Source organism: Gallus gallus, chromosome 4 (genome assembly GCF_016699485.2).
Source record: "Gallus gallus isolate bGalGal1 chromosome 4, bGalGal1.mat.broiler.GRCg7b, whole genome shotgun sequence".
Classification (NCBI taxonomy): domain Eukaryota; kingdom Metazoa; phylum Chordata; class Aves; order Galliformes; family Phasianidae; genus Gallus; species Gallus gallus.
In genome coordinates, this window is record NC_052535.1 from 18731659 (window position 1) to 18754319 (window position 22661).

The 22661-nt window shown below is 40.4% G+C and overlaps 1 long non-coding RNA gene across 1 annotated transcript; it reads right to left on the reverse strand.

The window, feature by feature from the left end:
• Positions 1-1371: 1371 nt before the first annotated feature.
• On the reverse strand, positions 1372-21988 carry LOC124417964. The gene is made up of 4 exons (XR_006939263.1): positions 21895-21988; positions 20835-20886; positions 2601-2788; positions 1372-2173 (listed from the first exon to the last, which is right to left on the reverse strand). It is a non-coding gene; the product is annotated as an uncharacterized LOC124417964 (long non-coding RNA).
• Between the last annotated feature and the right edge of the window lie 673 nt (positions 21989-22661).

Genomic DNA, 22661 nt, shown 5'->3' on the forward strand with positions numbered 1-22661 from the left:
GTAGCCTGATCTTCACTTCTAGATCTGCCATTGATGGATCAAATAAGCTTGATATAAACTCTAGATGTCTTAACTCCTTATTAAAAAAAGTAAATTGCTTCCTGTTTTATGATGAGCAACATTCTGCTAATGTCAACAGAACAGTTCAGTTGAAAGGGATCAACAAAGATCAAATCCAAATATATAACTACTTCAGGGCTAATCAGAAGTTAAAGCATGTTATTGACAGTATTATCCAAAGGCTTCTTAAACACTGACAGTGATGATTCATCAATTACTTCTCTAGGAAGTCTGTAATACTCTTTGACCACCTTCAAGGCAAAGAAATGTTTCCTAACAACGAGTCTGCCCCTCCAGTGGTACAGCTCTGTGCCATTCCCACACATCCTGTCCCTGGTTACACATCCCCTTCACACTCCTCTCCTCAGGAAGTTTCAGAGAGCAAAGAGGTCACTGCTTGGCCTTCTTCTCTCCAGACTGGACAACAGTGTCCTCAGCCTTTCCTCATAGCACATGTTTTCCAGCCTCTCACCAGATTTACTGTTCTCCTCTGGACAATTTCAAGTACTCTAACACACTTACTTATCATGGAGACTAGAATTCTGCACAATATGCACATAATACTCAAAGTGAGGCTGCACTGATACTAAAGACAGTGGTAGAACCACCTTTCTTGTCCAACTGACTATGCTGTGTTTAATGCATTGTTCTCTTGGCTGCCAGGGCACTCTGTTGATTTATGTTGAGCTTGCTGTCAATCGACATTCTCAGATCCTTTTCTTCAGGGCAGTTCTTCCAATCTGTGGAACATGGTATCTGCCTTCATTTAACTTCATGGCATTGATTGTCCAATTCTCCATGGCATTTAGATTTCTCTGCAAGGTCTCTCATCCCTCCAGAGAATCAACAGCATCTTGCAGGTGAGTTTCATCAGCAAACTTGCTAAGGACAGGTTCAATTCCTGCATTCAGATTACTGATAAAATTTTGAACAGAACTGACCCTAGAATTGAGCTCTGGGAAGCACCACCAATGATTGGCTGCCAACCAAACACAGCTCAATTCACCACAAAACTTTGAGCTCTACCATAGAGCCAGTTCTTCATTCAGCACAGTATAAAACTGTTTATCTCATAGTTGGACAATTTGTCCAGAAGAATGCTGTGAAGAAATAGGTACTATGCCCATATCCTCTGGTCATTCTCTGCCTAAAATAACATTTTATCCTCCTGTTTTCTTGTTGACATTATACCAATATTCTAATAATATCTTGAACATAGACCAAATCTGACTTTTTAAATGTGAATAGATGTAGAATCTGTTTTTCAGAGCATTTCATAGGGAACCATACAGATATTAATCAGTAACTCTTCTCCAACCTCCAGGAACTTTTATTTCACCTTATTTCAAATCAAAGTTTCAGACCAGGACAAAAGACAAACAGTAAGGAGAATGTATGTTAGCATTTGTAATGACTGAAAGCTGAAAAGAAGGAATGGTTTTGGATCAAATTTATGAAATTTAGCAGATGGAAAGTTAAGTAGGAGTGACTTCAAGAGGCATGTGCCATGAAGGCATACTGATATTGCATGGAGTCTGCAGGTAAGATAGATTACAATGTTTGGAGGAGAATACGTATGTGATTTCTTCTCTGCCTCCCCCAGCATGTCACTCAGGCATTTCCTAGTATAAAAACAACAGTGGCCATATCCAGAACTTCAAATTCTTTCAATTTGCATTGTTATTTTTCAAGTGTGATAATAAACTCTTTAAAACTGTTTAAAGGCCAGATGATTTTGTTTCAGTTTGTTCTGTAGAAAAGCAACATATATAGAATATGTAGAATATATTTTCATTCCTTCAGAAACTCAGTCACAGATCGTGTTTACTGTCCTTTTGCTAGAATACTGAGAACGTTTTAACAGGTGAACTATAAACAGGCAAGAGCATAATAAAAGTACATGGTTCTCCTCTGCTACATCATACAGGGCTGCTAATAATTATAAACACTACTCTGTACTGAGTTGTTGGAGAAAATGTAAAAGCCAAAATAGTTTGGAAGATGGCACTTTCACCCAATCGCCTCTGCCAAGTTTCAGAATTTCTGTACCTATTTTCAATCCTTGCTGCTGCTGTCCAGTTTCTGTTCTTCAGATGGGACTCCAGTAGGTGTTCTAGGATGAACAAGAGAAGATAATTTAGAGTGTGCTCAGCACTCATCTAGACTGGGGAGAGGCAAGCCTTTGCACAGAAATTGGAATTATTTGATTAAACGTGAAATCTTAACTACCAAACTTGAGCAAATCAATTCCTTCTCTGCTACCAATCATGCAAAGAGTACTCAGGATACTCTGGTGTCAAAGTGATTAAATGTAGTTGAAATGCTTCTGGAGCAAAGAGACTAGTAAGCAGATTTTTAGCCAAATCAGATACTTCTTGATCAAACATGAGAACAAAAAGTCAACATTTCTTCTTTCTGTTTTGTTCGGTCAATGTTAGCTGAAAAGTGTGCCCGGGGTACTGAGTTGTACTTTAATAAGTGATGTCTGTTGAAATTCCTTTTACACAGGTGGTGTGTTACCACCAGAACTCATCCATTACCTTAGAAAGAGCTGGGAAAGCAGATGAGCTGAGATTGCTGCTAGAGGATATGGCTTCTCTTACTGTTTTCTTCAGAGGAGCATGTGTAAGTTGCTTGCACATGGATTGGTATGATCTGTTGGGGAGCAGCAGTTGTATAAATATGTTCTTCTTTCTCTTTTACCAGAAAGAACCCATCTCTATCAGATCTACAAACAAAAATTTAGGTGAGTTAGAAGGAAAGATTAAGATTTTTTTTGTATAATAGATGGAGATTTCTGCTCAGAAACTGCACCTGTACATAGTCTTTGTTTCTAATAAAACTATACATGCCCTGCTGTGAAAGGAAACACCTTTCTAGTGTTTCCTTCAAACACAAAAACCACATTACACCACGAGGTAAAATTATGGAAAACATGCTGTCAGGCACACTGTTAGAATTGCAGAATCATAGAAGTGCAGAGCAGAGGGTCAGTATCCCGTCCTTCACCCTGTTGGCCATGCTTCTTCAGATGCAGCCCAGGATCTGGTTGGCTTTCTGGGCACAGTACTGGCTCATGTCCTGCTTCCCATTTAACAGTATACCCATAGATACTGTACAAGCTCAAACCACTACAACAATAAAAATATATTTGCATTCAAAATTAATCCAGTGTTCCAATGAAGCCTGAAGTACCAGTGTGTCCTTACTGTGCTAAAGTCAGATTAGATGTGCAGTACTTCTATTATTTTTTCATTAAAACCAAAACATACCATGTCTCACTCTCTGCTAATCAAGAGATAACCAAGTTCAGTGTATGCGATGTGACCTTGATGAAATTTCCAATTTTTTTGGTGCCTTTCCTTTCCTTGCCTTTCCTTTCCTCGCCTCGCCTCGCCTCGCCTCGCCTCGCCTCGCCTCCCCTCCCCTCCCCTCCCCTCCCCTCCCCTCCCCTCCCCTCCCTCTCCTCTCCTCTCCTCTCCTCTCCTCTCCTCTCCTCTCCTCTCCTCTCCTCTCCTCTCCTCTCCTCTCCTCTCCTCTCCTCTCCTCTCCTCTCCTCTCCTCTCCTCTCCTCTCCTCTCCTCTCCTCTCCTCTCCTCTCCTCTCCTCTCCTCTCCTCCCCTCCCCTCCCCTCTCTGGGAGAAAAACAGCGTTGATAACCCATCCAAGTTTTTATTATTGTTGCTAAGTAGTGTTGTATAGAGCCAAGGACTTTCCTGTATCAGCATCCAGCTGATGCTAACGAAGGGCTGGGAGGGGACATCTGACTTAAACTGGCCAAAAGGATATTCCATACCATATGACATCATGCGGAAGGAGAGTTTATGAAGGGGGTATAGCCAAGTGTGTGGCTGAGGAATTGCTCTGCCACAACCCAGCTGTAAGGAAATGATATAACAGACAATAAAACTAGGACTGAAGAAAAGTTACCCTTCAGGAAATACATAGGGGACTATTTTTTGAAACCGAACCACAGCTTTCTTTCCTCACCAAATAGAATATATGTTCAAGCTCAAAGAGAAGTAACAATTTCCAAAATTACATTCTTTTCTCCCTGGTTTATAAGATAATTTCTGATCACTTGTACATTTGTATGCATCTATGCTGTGGTGTAGGTTATCGTCTGTCTTAAAGAATCTGAAAAAATGACAACCATGTGTCAATGGAATATAAAATTGACATCCTAATATAGATCCCTTTCCTTGGTATCAAATGAACCAGAGACTTTATGGTGGATGAGTTGTCTTCTGCTCAGTCTTCACTAGAAATAGTTCTGGTTACTACTCTATTATCTCATCTTAAAGCAAAGCAAGGCTGGAACTATTCTGATGCTCACACTCTTGCCTATAGTACTCACAGGAGGCAACTAAACCAGCAGTTTTGTGGGTGATGACATCTAAATTTGTTGCTGAGGAATTTGTGAAAATGGAATTAAAAAGTCACTCAAGCAATGCCTGACCAAAATGCTGCTGAATGCTGCTTCCTTGACCTCAGAGCAATTAAGTTGATTTATTCAGGACCATACAGGAGCTGCTTAACAGCTTGTAAGCATAGACAGTAAAGCAGACATTCTGCTTTGACTTTCTGGTTAAGAAGCTTCAAATGATCAACATTTATCTGTTAATCCACAGTTCAAAGAGGTCTCAGGCTCTGAAACCACTCACTATTTTTTTTTGTTCTGTTTTTGTTAGGCATATAATGATATTTTGAAGTGGAAAGTCAAATTCTCCTCCTGCTAGGACCGCTCTTGATTTTGGTAAATACTGAGGCAAACTGAAAGCTGTTTCCTGTGTCATGCACAATAGAGTGTTTATTTTAATGCACCTTATAATCCTGTCAGGGGTATCAAAAGAGCTCAACAATAAATGAGCTTACGATTAAATAAATGCAGTTCACTATATAGACAGATACTACAGAAATTGGAATTGCTGTTGTGCTTTTTTTTTCTTGGTTTTGTTTTGTTTTGTTTTGTTTTCCTGATGTATCCACATCAGTTGTTACAAATCAGGAATTAGGTATTCACTGGAGTTTAATACAAAGCATAGTGGCCTCAATTCAACTGGGTACTGACAGAATACAACCGGCAAGGGTGAGGTGTACAAGACCTAAATAAAGATGTATGTTTGTAACAATTTCGCACATAGTAGGTCACTCTGTAGGCCTTTGCATGTATCATAGTTCCATATTTCATTGTATAGAATAAAAGGACAAAAGATAAGGTTTGTGATCATGAGTTTCAAAATATCTAAGATTTAAAACACTTTCATTTGAAGTGTGAAGGACGTCAAATGAGTACCCTGCTGCAACACTGTCCTACTTGAGATACTTCACCCAGTGTTATTTGGATGCCATCAAATCACTTTATAGTCTGAAAATATTTTTCAGGCATACAGCTTGAAATTGGAAGATGATGTTCAGGTATTTTTTTCCTCTAGCATGTGGCAATTATGACAAATCAGAGTTTAGTCTGTGTTCTGTTTATCACCATAGTAACCTGTACTCCCCATATTTAATGGGAAAAAAAAGTTATTTACTTGACAGAGATGGAGTTCTGGGAAGCACTGGTATATGAACGTTGGCAAAATATTTTAATGGGATTATTTGCCTCTCAGGTGTACCAGTTACATGATCATCTTTCACGTACACTCCACAAGAAAAAAAATGATTGTAGTGAAAATATATTAACTAGGAATATAGCTGTTTTCTACTCTTATCTGTCCTTAACCAAGGGCAGATCATGCCACACCAATCTGGGGGCCTTCTATGATGGAGTGATGGCATCAGCAGACAAAGGGAAGACAACCAATGTCATCTAGTTGGACTTCTACAAGGACTTTGACATGGTCCCACAGCGCATCCTTATCTCTAAATTAGAGAGATACATGCCCCAAGGGTGGGCTATTTATTGGATAAGAAATTGGTTGGAAGGCCACAGCCAGAGTGATATGGTCAGTGCTCAATGTCCAGGTGGAGGCTGGTGATGAGTGGTATCCCCCAGTCATCCATCTTTGGACCAGTACTCTTTAGCATTTTCATCAGTGACACAGACTATGGAATTGAGTGCACTCTCAGCAAGTTTGCAGACAACACCAAGATGAGTGGTGCACTTGATACATCAGAAGGAAGGGATGTCATCCAGAGGGACCTGGACAAGCTTGAAAATTGGACCCACGTGAACCTAGTGGGTTTCAACAAAGTCAAGTGCAAGCTGTTGCACTTGGATTGGGGCAATCCCAGGTCTATGTACAGAATGGGAGAATAATTCCTTGATTGCAGCCCTGTGGAAAAGGGCTTAGGGATCCTGCTAGATGAAAAACTTAGCATGAGCCAGCAGTGTGCTCTCACATACTGGAAGCCCAACAGTATCCTGGAATGCATCAACAGAGGAGTGGCAGCAGGGTGAAGGAGATGATTGTCCCCGTCTACTCTGCCCTTGTAAGGCTCCATCTGGAGTACCACGTTCAGATCTGAGGCCCCCAAGCACAGGAAAGACGTGAAGCTGTTGGAGCAGGTCCAGAGGAGGGCCATGAAGATGAGAGGGCTGAAGAATGACTCTACTATGAAGAATGCCACCTCTGGAGGCACTGAAGGCCACGCTGGATGTGTCCACCACCCCCAGCCTGATCTGATGGGTGAAACCAGCCCATGACAGGGCACTGGAACTTCCAAACCAGGTAATTTTATTATTCTATGATTTTTGTTATTTATATAGACTATTCAGTCTAGAGTGTATACATAAATGTATGTTCGTAGCTTATTTCACTTGTTTTGTATTTTCAGAGATTCCTACACTGCAAAAAAGAGACAGGAATTGCTTATTGTTATTTCATGAAATAATTGTGATCTGGTATCAGATGTTAAGGTTTATTTTTGTCAGTCAAGTCAAAATTGTGAGATGTCTATCAAAATGTAATAGTTCTCCTGGTGGCACAGTTTGATTTGATTAATTTTATTTCATGAAATGACTTCTTGTGTTTCAATTGATCCTTCTAAACGATTACCCTTAACATATGCCATTGATCTAGTTTATAAAAATGGCCCAACAAAATGCATAAATGGCACAGGGTTAATACTTGGCATCTGCTGTGAGGTAGAGGAAGCTGTGGGAAGCTGAAGAGCTTTCTGCTCAGCCTCTTGCTCTATAGTACTCAGGCACCAAACCTAGCTTTTATTTGAACAGCTTATTCAGCACACTTTAGTTTTAGAGGGAAATCTGTATAGAAACCAAACCAGGGGGATTCACTGTGCAGTTTGTGAAGAAAGTTTCTGTATTTTCAGTCCTGTTAGAATCTTCCCATAATAAGACATAATCTCAGAGAAGTTTATAAAGCAGTTCATCAGAAGATGTGGTCATGACAGTTCTGACCAGCTCTAACTGCAATGGATGCTTCATTTTTTAACTCCATTATTGCATATCCATAAACAACTTAATTTAATTCTACCTTTACAGCTTACTTAAAACATAAGTAAAAGAACACAGTATTAAGGAAGTCTCCCATCTCTCAAGCATGTGACTATTCTACATATTATAAGTAGAATTCTATGTACTCTATATTTTATCATGATGCAAGTAGACAATATTTTTCAGTGCATAAAGACTTTAAGCTTAAGTTTCACTAGTTTTGTATAGAGACTATTTTACTCAGGAGGGTGCATTTCCTTCTTCTGACTCAGGAAGAAGTTGGATGTTAGCTCTGAGACATTAAAATGTACTGAAAGAATAATGGCAGACATATTTTTTAACCAACAACTATTATTTTATCAGGACCACAAGGCTAATTTTCAATATATTTATTTTATATACTTCAGTGCACATTAACTCCTGTAGAAGCAGAAGTAACCAATACTAGGCATGAAATAGTATGTATTGATTGTACAAAAACACTTTCATATTCATATTATTAAATAGGTTTTTCTAACCTCTATTATTGGGAATGTAATTTGGAGGATATGCATATATGTGAAGTGAGCTATTATTAACATTTCAGCTGAGACTGTGTTGTTACTGCAGGCTACCAGATTTGCTGAAGGAATAATTCAGTCACACTCGGGGATGAAAAATAGGATCTTCAAAGCATTATTAAGAAGGAATTACTGAGTAAGTCCATTGTGTTGTGATTTTTGGTGGGTTTCTTTTTCTTTTTTTTTTCTTTTTCCCTCTGTAAGATTAAATATCATACCTGGATATCATCTCATAAATACCACACAAAGAGTACTTATGAGACAGATAATGGAGGACTGATAGCAGTGAACTGCGGAATCAAACTTTACAAGTGGATAAGGGTTATAAAGCAGGTATGATTTATATCAGCGCTGCGTACACATGCTGAGTGCAAGGGGGTAGCCCCTCCTAGCTTGCACACCACAAACTGGAAGTTAAGGAAATTTATAGAGACAAGTTATACTTATGGATAGAATTTTCAAGAATAGGAGGGGATATTACGATTAATTCCAAGAAAATATGCATAGATAAATTCTGATACTACAATTAGAATAGGAGGGGATATTACAATTGATTCCAAGAAGTCATTATCATATTATCCACCACTAGCTGTTAAGCCCAATTGCTGACTCATTGTGACTTGCAAGTTTTGCTTCCCCCCCTTTACTGTGAGCAACCCAGTCCATAATTAAGTGAATGCCGTTCTGAAACAATTCTAAAGAAATATGTTCCATATCAATTCCCCCCTTTCCTATAATGTAGCAATCCTCATGCTACTTGATGATACCATTCTCTCCTAAGGATTTATGAAAATAAATCCCATTTTCCATCTTATGGCATATCTTATGCTATTTCCACATCTCATGACTTCCACCTGGCTGTTTACACATACACAAGAAGCAACATAACATAACACATACGAATTGTGAAGAGTTGCTTTAGCCAGACAAAGTTCGGTAAGGAACTTGTTAATCTGTTCCACAGTACTGTAAATCTGAATGAAGTATCATCCAAAGTAACCTGGTGGATAGCCTTAATTTGTTCCCATAGTTTACGCACATCTGTTTCTATTCTTTGAGTTTTGTCAACATACATACTGCAGCTTTGATTAATTATAGTGCACACTCCTTCTTCTTTGCAGTCAGGAGATCAAGAGCCACTCTATTCTGCAATACTACTTGACTAAGAGAGGATACCTCTGTCTGCAATCCAAGTATTGCACCCACAGTTGAGTTCTCGATACTCTCTAATGTAGCTGATATTGATAACTGCCTTTTCTAATTCACTTCTAGACTAGGAAAAAACCATCTAATAAAACTATGGAACCCAGAGGGTCTGTATATAAGGGAGTTACTTCCCCACTTCACCCTTTTCCAAGAGGTTCTCAGTATCCCTGGAGGAGGAGCTGTTCCATTGAAGAAAGAAATATGGAGCACTAAGTACCTTCCTACGCTATGTCCCTTCCAGTCCTTAGGAAGGGTCTTCCTTGCTTGTCCAGAGCCGCCACAGTCCTGGGCATTTTTCTGATCCTTTATAAAACCCAGTGTTAGAACAAGGGCTGGTAGTACTAGTTCTTGGGGCCTCAAAGACACAGAACTGGACTCCATCTCAAGGAGAGACATTAAATTCCCCTACACTCGTTGGCATGCCCTTACTACCATTCCTATTGAATATCGTGACATTGAGGCCTGTCCACAGTTGTATATTGAATTTAGGTCCTTTTATTCCTATTGTCACAATTTTATTTGCACACCTATGCCTACCTCCACTTCTGTCCCATAGTGTCCAACTGGTGGACAGAATCCCATACTGAGGGAGTTGCATTCCTCCATCTCTTGGCAAGGCTGTACATATCCAACAATCAGTGAAGTTTAGGCTAGCCACTGCTCCTTTAGTGATGTCTAAATAGGTATTTTCATGCCAGGCTAAATCAAGTTCCACATAATACATGCAATCTATAAAACACATTCTAAAAATATTCTAAAGTCTGGCCCTCTTAATAGTCCACTGGGGTTGAGATGCCTTCTTAGCTCACGTGTAGTGGATCCACAACACTTGTTCTTTAATCTTCAATGCGGTGTGGGATATCAGTAAAACAAGTCCTTCCCACTTGGGCTCCAGTAGCAAATCTGAGAGGGTTTTAACATATACATAATCTCCTGGTACAATTTTGTGTATGGGTACATCTAGACCCCTGTCTAGTTCCCAGAACCCTCTTCTCAATCTCCCTTGACAGTCTCTGGAGATAATGACGTAATGTGTTACCACTTCCTTTTCTACTTGATCTGAAATCCCCTTTTGTAGAGAATAAGGTCTTCTATACCTTCTTTCATATGGGCTTAGCCCTTCTTTTGCTCTGGGTTTTGTTCTAACTCTTAGGAGAACTAAGGTTAAGGCCGGGGGCCATGTTATACTCGTATCCTGTCCTAGCTTAACAATTTGTAGCTTGATTAGATGATTCATCTTTTCTACCTGGCCACTAGACTGTGGCCAGTAAGGAGTATGTAATTGCCAATCTATCCCCATCAGGTTACTTATCTGCTGCACTACTCTAGCATCAAAATGAGGACCCTGATCTGAGGAGATCGTGGCAGGAACTCCAAATCTCGGGATGATTACTTGTATCAGCATTTTTATTACCTCCCCTGCCTTCTTTGTTCTGCAAGGGAATGCCTCCGGCCACCCTGAAAAGGTATCAGTTAATACTAACATATATCGGTACCCCCTTTTCTTGTGAGTTCCAAAAAATCAATCTGCCATCATTGTCTGGGAAAATTTCCCTCCCCTATTTGTCCAAATGGGACCCTGGGACCTGTTCTAGGATTATTCTGTAAACAAATCTCACATTGCTCTGTTACCTGTTTAATGGTGGTGTATAAATTCCAAGCCACAGTCTGTTGGCTCAGGTGTTTAAACAGTGCCTCAGTTCCCCAGTGAGTTTTCCTGTGCTCAGCCATGATTATGGCCCATAATAGAGAGGTGGGAACTATTGTTTTGTTCTGAACTCTAATCCACCCTCCTTCTCCCACCTGCCCTCCTAAATCCTCTATCAATTTTTGGTCCTCTCTTGAAGGTTTACCTTCAATTTGAATTATTTTACCATCCGGAACCAAAGCCTGCATCTCCATGTCCTTTCTTCCACTCTTTGCTTCTTGGTCAGCTAATGTGTTGCCCACTTCTTCGGTTGTTTTTCCCTTCTGGTGAGCTTTACAATACATGATAGCCACCTTCTCAGGTAGTTGTACCTCTTCTAGAAGTCTCAAAATTTCTTGTGCATGTGTAATTTGCTTTCCTTGGGTGTATAATAGTCCTCTCTCCTTCCATATTGCTCCATGGGCTTGTACAACACCAAAAGCATATTTTGAGTCTGTCCATATGATTATCCTTTTTCCTCTGGCTATCTCTAATGATCTGGTTAATGCAATAATCTCTGCATTTTTCCCCAACACGTTAGGCATGAGGGCTCTGGATTCTATTATCTCATCCGTGGTAGCCACAGCATACAAGGCCTTGTGTATTCCTTGCCGCACATAACTGCTACCATCTGTATACCAAGAGTCCTCTGCATCCTCCAACGGCTCTTCCTTCAAATCTGATCAACTAGAGTATAATGCCTCAACAGTCTCCAAGCAGTCATGAGTTACCGGTTCTCCTGAAGTTCCACAAAGAAACGATGCTGGGTTGATAATGTTAGTTACCACTATTTCTACGTCATCTTGCTCTATCAGAATGGCTTGATACTTGAGAAATCTTTGTGGTGAGAGCCACTGCCCGCCTTTTGCTTCCAGTACAGTAGACACAGTGTGAGATACAAATACTGTAATTTTCTGGTCTAGCGTGAATTTCTGTGCTTCTTGAATATTAAGCACTAAAGCAGACACCGCTCTTAGGCAGCTAGGCTTACTTTGCTTACTTCATCAAGTTGCTTAGAGAAGTAGGCCACTGGTCTCCGATGAGGCCCTCATTTCTGAGCAAAAACCCCCAATGCCACTCCCTGTTTCTCATGTGAGAATAACTAAAATTGCTTAGTAGAATCAGGTAATCCCAGGATGGGAGCCCTCATTAGTTCTTGTTTTAGCTGATGGAACGCTCTCTTTGCCTCCCCATCCCATATGAGGACCTTCAGACAGGATTTCAAGAGGGCATAGAGTGGTTTTACCAGTATTCCATAGTTGTATATCCACAGGCGGCACCACCCCATCACCCCTAGGAAAGTCCGGAGCTCCTTAGCTGTTTGAGATTCCGGAGTCTGGCAAATGGCTTTCCTCTTGTTGTTCCTAGGGTTTGGGATCCAGCAGCGATTTCATAACACAAATAGGTTACTTGTGGCCGTGTCACCTGGGCTTTCTGTGGAGAAACTCGATCGCCATTAAGTCCGAGAAAGTTTAGCGGACTAATTGTCCATGCTATGCATACCTCCTTTGTTTCAGTAGCTATCAGAAGGTCATCCACACAAACTGTAACAGGGTTTCTTGTCTCAGGGGCCATACCCATTGCTCCAGGTCTTTGGCAAGTTGGTTCCTGAAAAGAGTGGGACTATTTTCAAACCCCTGGGGAAGCACCGTCCATGTAAGTTGTGTTCTTCTTCCTGAATTAGGATTCTCCCATTCAAAGGCAAATATTAGCTGACTTTCCGGACTCAATGGTAGAAAAAAGAAGACATCTTTTAGGTCCAGAATGCTAAACTGTGCCAATTCCCCTGATAATTTTGTAAGCAATGTATATGGGTTTGCTACCAATGGGTATAAATCCCCCACTATTCTATTGATAGCCCTTAAATCTTGTACCATTTGGTAGCTCCTGTCCGGTTTTCTAAGTGGGAGGATGGATGTGTTGTATTTTGACTCACACTCCACTAACAACCTGAATTTCTGAAAACAGTCAGTTATTGGTTGGATTACTTTCCTATCTTTGAAACTGTGGGGGTACTGCTTAATCCGAATTGGTTGAGCTCCCTGCTTTATTCTGATTGATATTGGTGCTGCATTCTTAGCCTTACCTAGGATTTCTACTGCCCACACCCCAGGATAAACTTGATCACTTACTTTGTCTGGGATCTCAGTCCCAGCAGGGGTGGTGATCAATGCTAAACTAAGCACCTCTATTAACTGATCCTCTTTAACTTAAAATTCCAACTATTTCAGCTTCCAGTTGTTCTAGTAAATCTCATCCTAGTAAAGGCTTTGGTGAATTTGGCATGTACAAAAATTTATGTATCCCTACCTGCTTTCCCAATTTGAACTTCAAAGGTTTAAGGAAATATACCTTCTCGCTTTGGCCTGTGGCTCCCCTTACAGTTACAAATTTGTTACTTAAATGGGTCAGTGATGAGGTTAGTACTGAGTAAGTAGCTCCTGTGAATACTAGAAACTCAATCCCTTGTTCTTTTTTTCCTAGCTTTATTTTAACCAGTGGATCCTCTAGGGTAGATTCCCCAGATCCCTGTCAGTCCTCTGTTACTGGGTCCCTATCCGAGCCCTCAGTTTCCTCGCATTCTGAAAGGGGCACTCATTCTTCCAATGACCTCTCCTGCAGATGGCACACTGATCTCTCTGTAGAGGACCTTTTGAATCCCTCATTTGTACCTCTTGCAAAGCAGCCACTTTTGGATCCCTCATTTGCACCTCTTGCAAAGCAGCTATTAACATTCTCTTTTCCTTTTTCCTATCCTCCTTTTCCCAGTTACTATACATTCTTCATACTTCATCCAACAAGCTTTCCATATTCTGGCTTTCTGTCATCCTTAATTTCTGCAACTTTTGCCTTATATCCCCAGCTGATTGTCCAATGAACAGTAAAACCAATTTCTGTACTCCTACTTCTGATCCCAGGTTTAAAGAGGTGCATTTTCTCATAGTGTCCCGTAATTTATCCAGGAATTCCTAAGGAGTTTCCTTAGGCCCCTGTCTTATAGCATATAGAACAGACCAATTAATTGTCTTGGGAATGGCTCCTTTCCATTCCCCTTACCACCCATCCCTTATAAGTTTCTAACAGCTCCCTTTCTGCTGCTCTATGCAGATCCCTGTGTGCATCTCTGTAATGGGAAGTAGGTTTTATGTCCCCATCCCTTCCTTGAAGGCTGTCTGCTGCAATTTCCAGTGCTACCTTAAGAATCAAGTGTTTCTGTTTCAGTTACCTGGTCCAGTAACAAATGGATGTCTTTCCAATCGGGGTTATGTTGGTCTATCACAAATTGGAAGTGTCTAGCAACCCTGATGGGGTCGTTTCAATATCTTTTTGCTATCCCTTTCCAGGTTTCTAAGTCATATGACGAAAGGGGGACCTTAATCAAGGTAGTCCTTCCATTGGGTCCTACTGCCTCCCTTAATGGAGCTTGAAGTACTTCTTGTCTCCCCCTAGTCCTGCTAGCTATTGGGCTCCCTGGAGCCTCAGCTCTTTCTGCCCCCAGTGTCTCCTCCAGGGACGCTCCAACCACCAGAGCCTGAGAATGCCCCAGTAATTCCACTGGTTTTGTCTATTCTGGTGCGACACTGACTGATACTACAAGAAGAACTGCACCGCTTCATACCCTTCCCTTTTTCCTCTTTTCGTCTATCACTTTCTAATGTTAAGACCATTGGGTCCTGGGAGGGTCCTAATCCACAGTTCTTTTGCCACTCTGGATGATTTTGCAGGGTGAAGAACATGTCAGCATAAGCTGCTGCTTCCCACTTCCCTTCCCTTCGCAAAAACAGCATAAAATGCAAAATGGTACTATAATTCAAATTTCTGTTAAGCAGCCACTTTTCCCCATCTTCCAGTGTATACAATAACCATCGATTACATTTTTTTATCAAAGTTTTCTTACTCAAGGTTCCTCCTGGTTCCCCTGCCACACATTTCCAGTGTGCCAAAATGCATTCCAACAGAGTCTGCTTTGGGATCTTGAGAACTTCCCATTTTACTGATTCCTAAAGTTTCCAGGTTTCCACAAAAAATCATAAATATCTCTATTTGCCAGAAAAAATAATCCTTCCTAAAACCTTCCCCACAGTGTCAACAGTGTTCCTGATTATTCCAGGGAAACAACTGGATACTGTTAGAACACTGGCACCATCCTATAGAGGTAGGCTTGCACTGATCATTAGGATGGAAAGTACAATGCACCACTCCCTATCCAAATACCTCCTGATATCATTCATACTGCTCACACCTTGGATCCAATATTTAACATTCACAGTATATAGCAACAGCTTATAAAGTCTTTGTTGCTGGCTAATGGAGTCTGCCTACTTCCCCAGGGCATGGGAACACCAAAATCCTTGGACAAGAGCTGTTGGACAAAACCAACATCCCCCAGAAACAAGAGCACTTATATTATAAATGGAATTCCACAGACAATATTTTTATAACAGAAACACTTAACAATTTCAAAGATAATAACAATGACAAATACAGTTCTTATTAAAACCTGTTTGGACATTTACCTGTTCCTACCAGGCCCCCTCCTGGTAGCTAACTACAAATGTCCCCGTCACTGACAGGTCACTTTAAACACTTAAATGACATATATAAAACCTTTCACTTCATCCATCTCTGGCTGTTTCCCTCCCAGGAGAACAAAAAGCGGATTAGGAACTCCACACTCTCTCTGTAGCTTAGCTATTTCTCACTCAAAATCACACTACAGATCCACACACCTTTTCTGGTCACGATCTTTCGGAAGTATTACTAGGCTTACATACCTGAGCGTAATATAGCCTCACTCTCAGAATACCTTGAGAGTTATACCTGTGAGGTTCTCTGAACTCTCGGGATACCTCCCAAAGTGGTACCTCCTGAGGGAGGGCTATACTCCCACCCCAATCGCGATCACCCAGACTATACCTGCAGATCTGTTGTGGTTTTGTGATTTTTGTTGTTGGTATTCCATATCAGAATGTCATGTAAAACAGTGGGAGATAAAGATTTAATGTTCTGGTTCCATAGACTGCCTTTTTTGGGCATTTTGTGCTCTCGGAGGGGAGGGGAGGAGGGGCATTCCCGGAGGACCTGGCTCACAGGGGAAGAAAGGTGGAGCTCCTGGTAGGACACCAGCTGCTCTCCCTCTGGCTGACTTGCTCTCTCTCTCGGTTTGCTGTGGAGAAAAGCACGTGATTCCCCTGCAGTGTACAAGCATAAGACCTCGTATTTTGGACACTCTTTCCTCTCTCATTTTGCTTGAATTTGCTGGATTTAGTAAACTACTTTTCCTCCTCAGATCACTGCTGGGTTTTTTTGTATGTTTGTTAGACCCACCTGCTATCTTTCCCCTCTCCCCTTCTCCCACTCTCCCGGATCACATGGCCCGCCATGTGCCTTGCTTCATTAGTCACAGGCCAGGGCCAGCCATCCCATGCTCTCTCTCTTTTGTCTCCTTCTGGGCTTGTGCCCCTGTCGTGGACTTAGATCTAGAGATAACTCCTTACGACTTATGGGTCCTCTGTACTTTTATAATATACGTGGTCCATGTCCAGGGCTCTTTCTCTGCTTCACCATGGCGGGTCTGGATGAGAGAGCTTCTCTGAGAATCCTCAGGGCAAGTCCCCACCCTGGTCAGCCCCACAGATCAGCAAAAATCTCTCCTGCCTGGCTCGCCAAATTGACCTGTGGAATCAAACTTTACAACCAGATGAGGGTTATAAAGCAGGTATGATTTATATCAGCGCTGCGTACACATGCTGAGTGCAAGGGGGTAGCCCCTCCTAGCTTGCACACCACAAACTGGAAGTTAAGGAAATTTATAGAGACAAGTTATACTTATGGATAGAATTTTCAAGAATAGGAGGGGATATTACGATTAATTCCAAGAAAATATGCATAGATAAATTCTGATATTACAATTAGAATAGGAGGGGATATTACAATTGATTCCAAGAAGTCATTATCATATTATCCACCACTAGCTGTTAAGCCCAATTGCTGACTCATTGTGACTTGCAAGTTTTGTTCCCCCCCCCTTACTGTGAGCAACCTAGTTCATAATTAAGTGAATGCCACCCTGAAACAATTCTAAAGAAATATGTTCCACATCAGCACATACAAAAATCAGAGACATTAGAAGTGAGGAAATGTTACCTGTGATGACAGATGGATTTTCCAGCATAATGAACCACTCTGTGATTCTATGATCACAAGAATTAACCCTGAGTAAGATCAGAGACAGGTAAAACTTGCATTTTCCCTTGCTTCTTCATCTGAGAGAATACTTGCTTTTTCACAGAAGTATGGCATGCTTAAGTAACGTAATACTGGATGGAATGAGTGGTCTCATCCAGACCTTGGATGAGCGACTGCATGTGTATAAAGTGTTGAATCACTAATGTTTAGTTTATGCTTCCAGTTTCCAATGATAAATGTATGCATATATGCTTTTTCCAATAAACAAAATAATTATTTCAGAGGTAATTCAGAACAGCTGGTAGAGAATTTATGTGTGAGTGGAACATTACATATGCATTGAAGAATTTGCATTTCATTTCCTTCTTAAATGTCACTAGTAGAGAACACAGGCAAGCCGTAACACATACAGTCCATCTTTTGTTAAGTTACACAGAGCCACAGAATACAGATTACATGTACCTATCAAAAGACTTTATCACAAGAAAAGATATATAATTGTAAAATAGATTTGCTTGCACAAACTGATGGGAAGATTTCCAATAAAGCAAAAAGGTATGTCATGACAATACTGATTTTGGTATAGTCACACCTAAATATATAGGCTTTACAGAGTCAGTCGTGTCTTGATTTAGGCTCTAACCCAGCCCAAAAGTCTCAAATTCATGTCTATCCATTTATTATTGATTTGTCTAGCATGGTGTGGGCTGGTAGTTTTCTTTTTCTTTTTTTTTTTTCAGAAACGTTTTTCTGCTCCTAAATTTTAGCTAGCTCTCCCAAAAGAATGTCTAATACAATTACAAAGAGGAATTATGTTCCTTACAAGTGAGCTAATGACAATCATAATACAGATGTCAGTCTAGTTTCTGACAGGACCTTAGAGTGCTCCTTCATTCAACAACACTCATGCAATCAACAAACAACAATTAATGAGTTGGAAAATATGAACAGCCCTTTATTTTCTATCAGATAAGATAATAACTTTGTAAAGCTGTGCTGTTTTTAAGGAACAAAAGACCTTGTAACTATCACCGAGACTTCAGCTCTTTGCTATTTTACTATAATAGTGTTTTGGGTTTTTTTTTCTCTTCTTCTCCCTGACATTTATATGCCTATTATTTTCAACATCAGGACCACATACCTACATCTCACCAGTTGAGAGCTGAAAGATATTATTTTTATCATTTCTAGACAACAAATTCACCCAGTCATCACCTTCTTCATCCTTTCATGGGAAGGAGGGCAAGATAAAGAAGCAAAGACAGACAGCACAGCTTCTTTAATCAGCCTTACCAATTTTGCTTTGATTAAATTTGTACAGGAAAATTGAAATCCTTCGGGTAGCAGCTGATGAATCATAGAGGGAATCAAGAAAGGAAATAAAGCCATGGTTAGAAGAGATTAAACAAGCCATATAGTTTTCAATAGAAGTAGCATTTAAGAACTAGGAAAAGACATAAATAATTAAACAGGGTGCAAAGTGTGCAGAAAGAAAGGGAAGAGCAAGTTTGCCTGGGGAGTAAATCCATTTAGGTCATTATAATTCAGAATGGCCATGTTCCAGGTAAACACTTGACCACATGTTTGATTTTAACACCTTACATGCTATCTTGAAATCTGAACTCTGCTCACTTGTCAGGCTCAGACTGAAGTGATTTTACTGTAGCTAGGCTAGCATCCTCTTTTGAATGACACCAGCCCACTGCAAAATCCAAAAGCCAGATAACTCAAAGATCAAAATAGCTTTGTACTGAGTATCTACATGAAGAATCCTTTTTTTCTGGGCAGAGTTGAAAGCATACTCATATTGAGCTGGAGGGCGAGGAATGGCCATGGCAGCCAGAGGGAGTGTGATGTCATCACTCTGCAAACTTTTTATTTCTAGAAAACTCAGAAGACATTTTGTGTGAGGTGGTACAAGAAAAACAGATTTAAGTTGGCCAAAATTCTAGTGTACTTGGAACATGTGTTTGTATGTTTAGTTAGCCATTACTGCTTGCATGCTTCAGGGATGCAGCAGGTGCAGGCTGGCTCTTGGCAAGGAGCAGGAGGCAGAGCAGATCCTCCTGTCACCCCGGGGGGCACAAGCAGGTTCTCCCAGGTATCTCTGTGAAGACAGTTGATCCTGTGCTCATTGGCTGCTGATAACTAGTTTCTTTAGTTGATCTTTCTATCTCCTTTCTGGAGCAGTGTAAAATACTGTTTTGGCTTTTCAAAAATGAACAAAGAGAAGATAGATATGCAATATCTGTCAGTGTGACCAGGTACCATAATATTTATTCCCTGGTGAAATGGGAATTCTGAAGACTCACAGCTCTCGTTGAACAACAGAAGTTAATTCCTAATTCTCAAGGTTTCACAGAAAAGAGTGGTTCTTGCAATGTCACCACAAACATCACTTGGACTTCTTGAATTTTTGTTTATCTTGCTCTGAGAGGATGCAACAATACACTCACACAAGTAACTTGTTTATTCTCCAAGGAAAACAGACTTTTTTTTCCTAAGAAAGCATACTGATAAAAGACAATCATCTACATTTTCATGTGACCAAAATGTTCAAAAGATATTTTAAAATTGTTGCATTTATGAAAAGCTACTAGTTAAATGGTTTTCTTGAAACAATTCATAAATCAAAATCAAAAGCCATGTCTTTTTCAGCACCATTATGTTTCATTTACTCTCAAACTCTGTCAGCAGGATGAGGTGGCTGACAATTATTCAGGGCTGCTAATTAACCTACTTAGCAGGTCATGTAGGTAACTGGCATAGATTGTGTCAAACCCCATTACTGGGATAATAATTTAATCATTCAGTACACTCACTTAAATCCAGAGAATCTGGAGAATAAGTGAAATAGGAAAATAAAATCAATACTTAGATATTATATTTAAAAATGTGAAAAGACTGTCTGTTGTGAAAATATAAAGCATACTGCTAACTAGTAGAAAGCCTGTAAAAGGCAGAGAAGGCTGGGTTTGGTGGTTCTTTTCAATCATAATATGCAGAACGAGTGTCAAACAATGCTGTATGTTGCCTTGCTTTTAGGAATGAAAAATATTTTTACATATAAGGAAGCCATGAGCGTGTGTATTATTCATCCACATTTAGAAAGAAATGTAACATAACAAAATGCAGTTGTCATTAATTGAATGTTTCAGAGCAGAACTGCTCATGTTTGTTTGCTTTCTGATCTGTGTGGAACAATCTTCTCTCCTCTCTTAAATAGCCCAGCCTTCTTCATGCCTGGCTTTCGAGCAAAGCCAAATGAATGTCAAATGAAAAAAGTCACTGAATGGAAAAATAATATTGCTGGATTGAAGGACGGGTGGGAAGAAAGAAAGATTATAGTGATTGTCAGAGTCATAGAGACAGTGTAAAAGCTGCACATTCTCTGCACAGTAACTCTCTACGTTTACCAAGTGTATATGTAAATAGGAGGCAGAAGGAGTAGAATAATTCTGGAACAAGAAAAACATTTTCTGGGCAGATTCTTTTCCTTTCGTAGGAACAATAACATCTGAGTTTGAGTGGGAAATACACATTTAGTTTGGATTCAAGAAGAGGAACAATAATTACCAGAACTTATTAGAGTTCCATTAGAACTAGTCGAAATTCAAATGGAGAAAAAATTACCATGACTCATATGACAGCACCCAGCTGCTCCTGCTTGTGTGATTTGTGAGGAGCCCCACAGCACAGACAAAAGAACATTGAAGTCACAGGAAAATACCTCAGTATGGCCAACATGCCCATCTTCATAGTATATAGCAGTGGTTTATTGTCTGCAAGAAGAGAGTAATAAAAGGAGCTGTCACTCTTCTGAGTATTAGATCACTCAGTTTACACTTATCTATAGGTCTTATGGCAAAGAACTACAGTTTATCATGAGCAGCTCTAGGACTTGCAATTTATCCACTCAGTAGGAAAAAAAAGAAAATGTGGGGCAAAGAAAGACATTATGAACAAAAGACCTTGCAAATGAGTAAATGAGCTCGGTGGCTACTTGTGCCAGACGTAAACATGCATGAGGCGCCCGGCTGTTACATGTGACCAAGAGGTTGTTAGGGGGCATAAAAGGTTGTGAGTATGTTAAGTGAGTCTGTGCCTTGCCTGCCACAAGAAAAAAAAAAAAAAAAAAAAAAAAAAAAAACGAAGGGAAAAAATTCAGTTACCATAGCTACCATAGCAACTCATGATAGACCTCCAAAACAAAAACAGTCAGCATGGAGGATAGCCAGCATGTCAGAAATGAATGCTGATCTCAGCTAGCTTTGTTGTTTTATTTTCTGCAGAACAATTAGCAAGAATGCATGCTCAAGCTGCTAGATGTGACCTAGACCACTCATGTTGTCACATGTATTGTTTTGAATCATGTCATCTTCCTACTGAAACAGTGTACGCTATATTAGAAGGGCTGTGCGTGTGTATCACAGTTGGGAACTGTAGAAACAGCATGCAGATCTTAAATGTGTATTCTAGCATCCGACTATAGAGTATTGTCACGGAGTTATCTAGATAACTCTGTAGCCATGACAGGGGGGCAGTAGGCTCGTGGGCCCCCTGGCTTCCCTTCCTCCCCCCCAAAACAAACAAACAAACAAACAAACAAACAAAAAAACAGAGCAGCGGCAACGATCTAAGAAGGAGAACTTATTTTACTAACTATGATGTTGGCATGCAAGATGACACGATATAATACAATCTAATTGAAAGTAAGGATAATAAATCAAATGAAATAAGAGGGAGAGAGAGAAAGAGAGAGAGAGAGTTTCCGAAACCGAAAGCCCTACTTGATGAAGGCTCACATCTTGGAAGCACCTGGCAGCAAGCGAAAGACCGTGCACAACCAGATGATGTGTTTTCCATGATGTATCTTCCTTCTCTGACCATGAGGTCCTCTGGGATACGTAGTTCTTCTTCTCTTTTGTCCATGATGTTATGATGTGGAAGGCCAATAGCAAAATTACAAAACCATGACATTCCACTCCTTATACTACATCATTATATCATGCTAAATATATATATATAGAACTACTGACTGCATGCCCCCAACATCAAATTCCCTTGTGGTACACATTGAACATCCCCATCTTTCTGCATCACCCACCAAGTGGAGCCAGGTCCCTGGGCAAAAACAGTTCCATGGAGAGGTTTGCCCTTTCCAGAGCCTGGAAGGATCTAAACTGCTTTTCCCAACATGCTCTTTACATGTACCACAGGGACCTTATCTCCCTCTACAGTATGTAGGGAGCTGGATTGGGTAGGACCATCATGATTGATAGATCCTCTAGTGTTGACCAACCAGGTGGCTTCTGCCAAATGCTTCTCCCAATGCTTAAATGTTCCACCACCCATTGCTTTCAGCATAGTTTTTAACAACCCATTGTATCATTCAATTTTACCAGAAGCTGGTGCATGATAGGGAATATGGTAAATCCATTCAATGCCATGATCTTTGGCCCAAGTATTTATAAGAGAATTTTTGAAATGAGTCCCATTATCTGATTCAATTCTTTCTGGGCTACCATGTCACCACAGGACTTGTTTCTCCAGACAT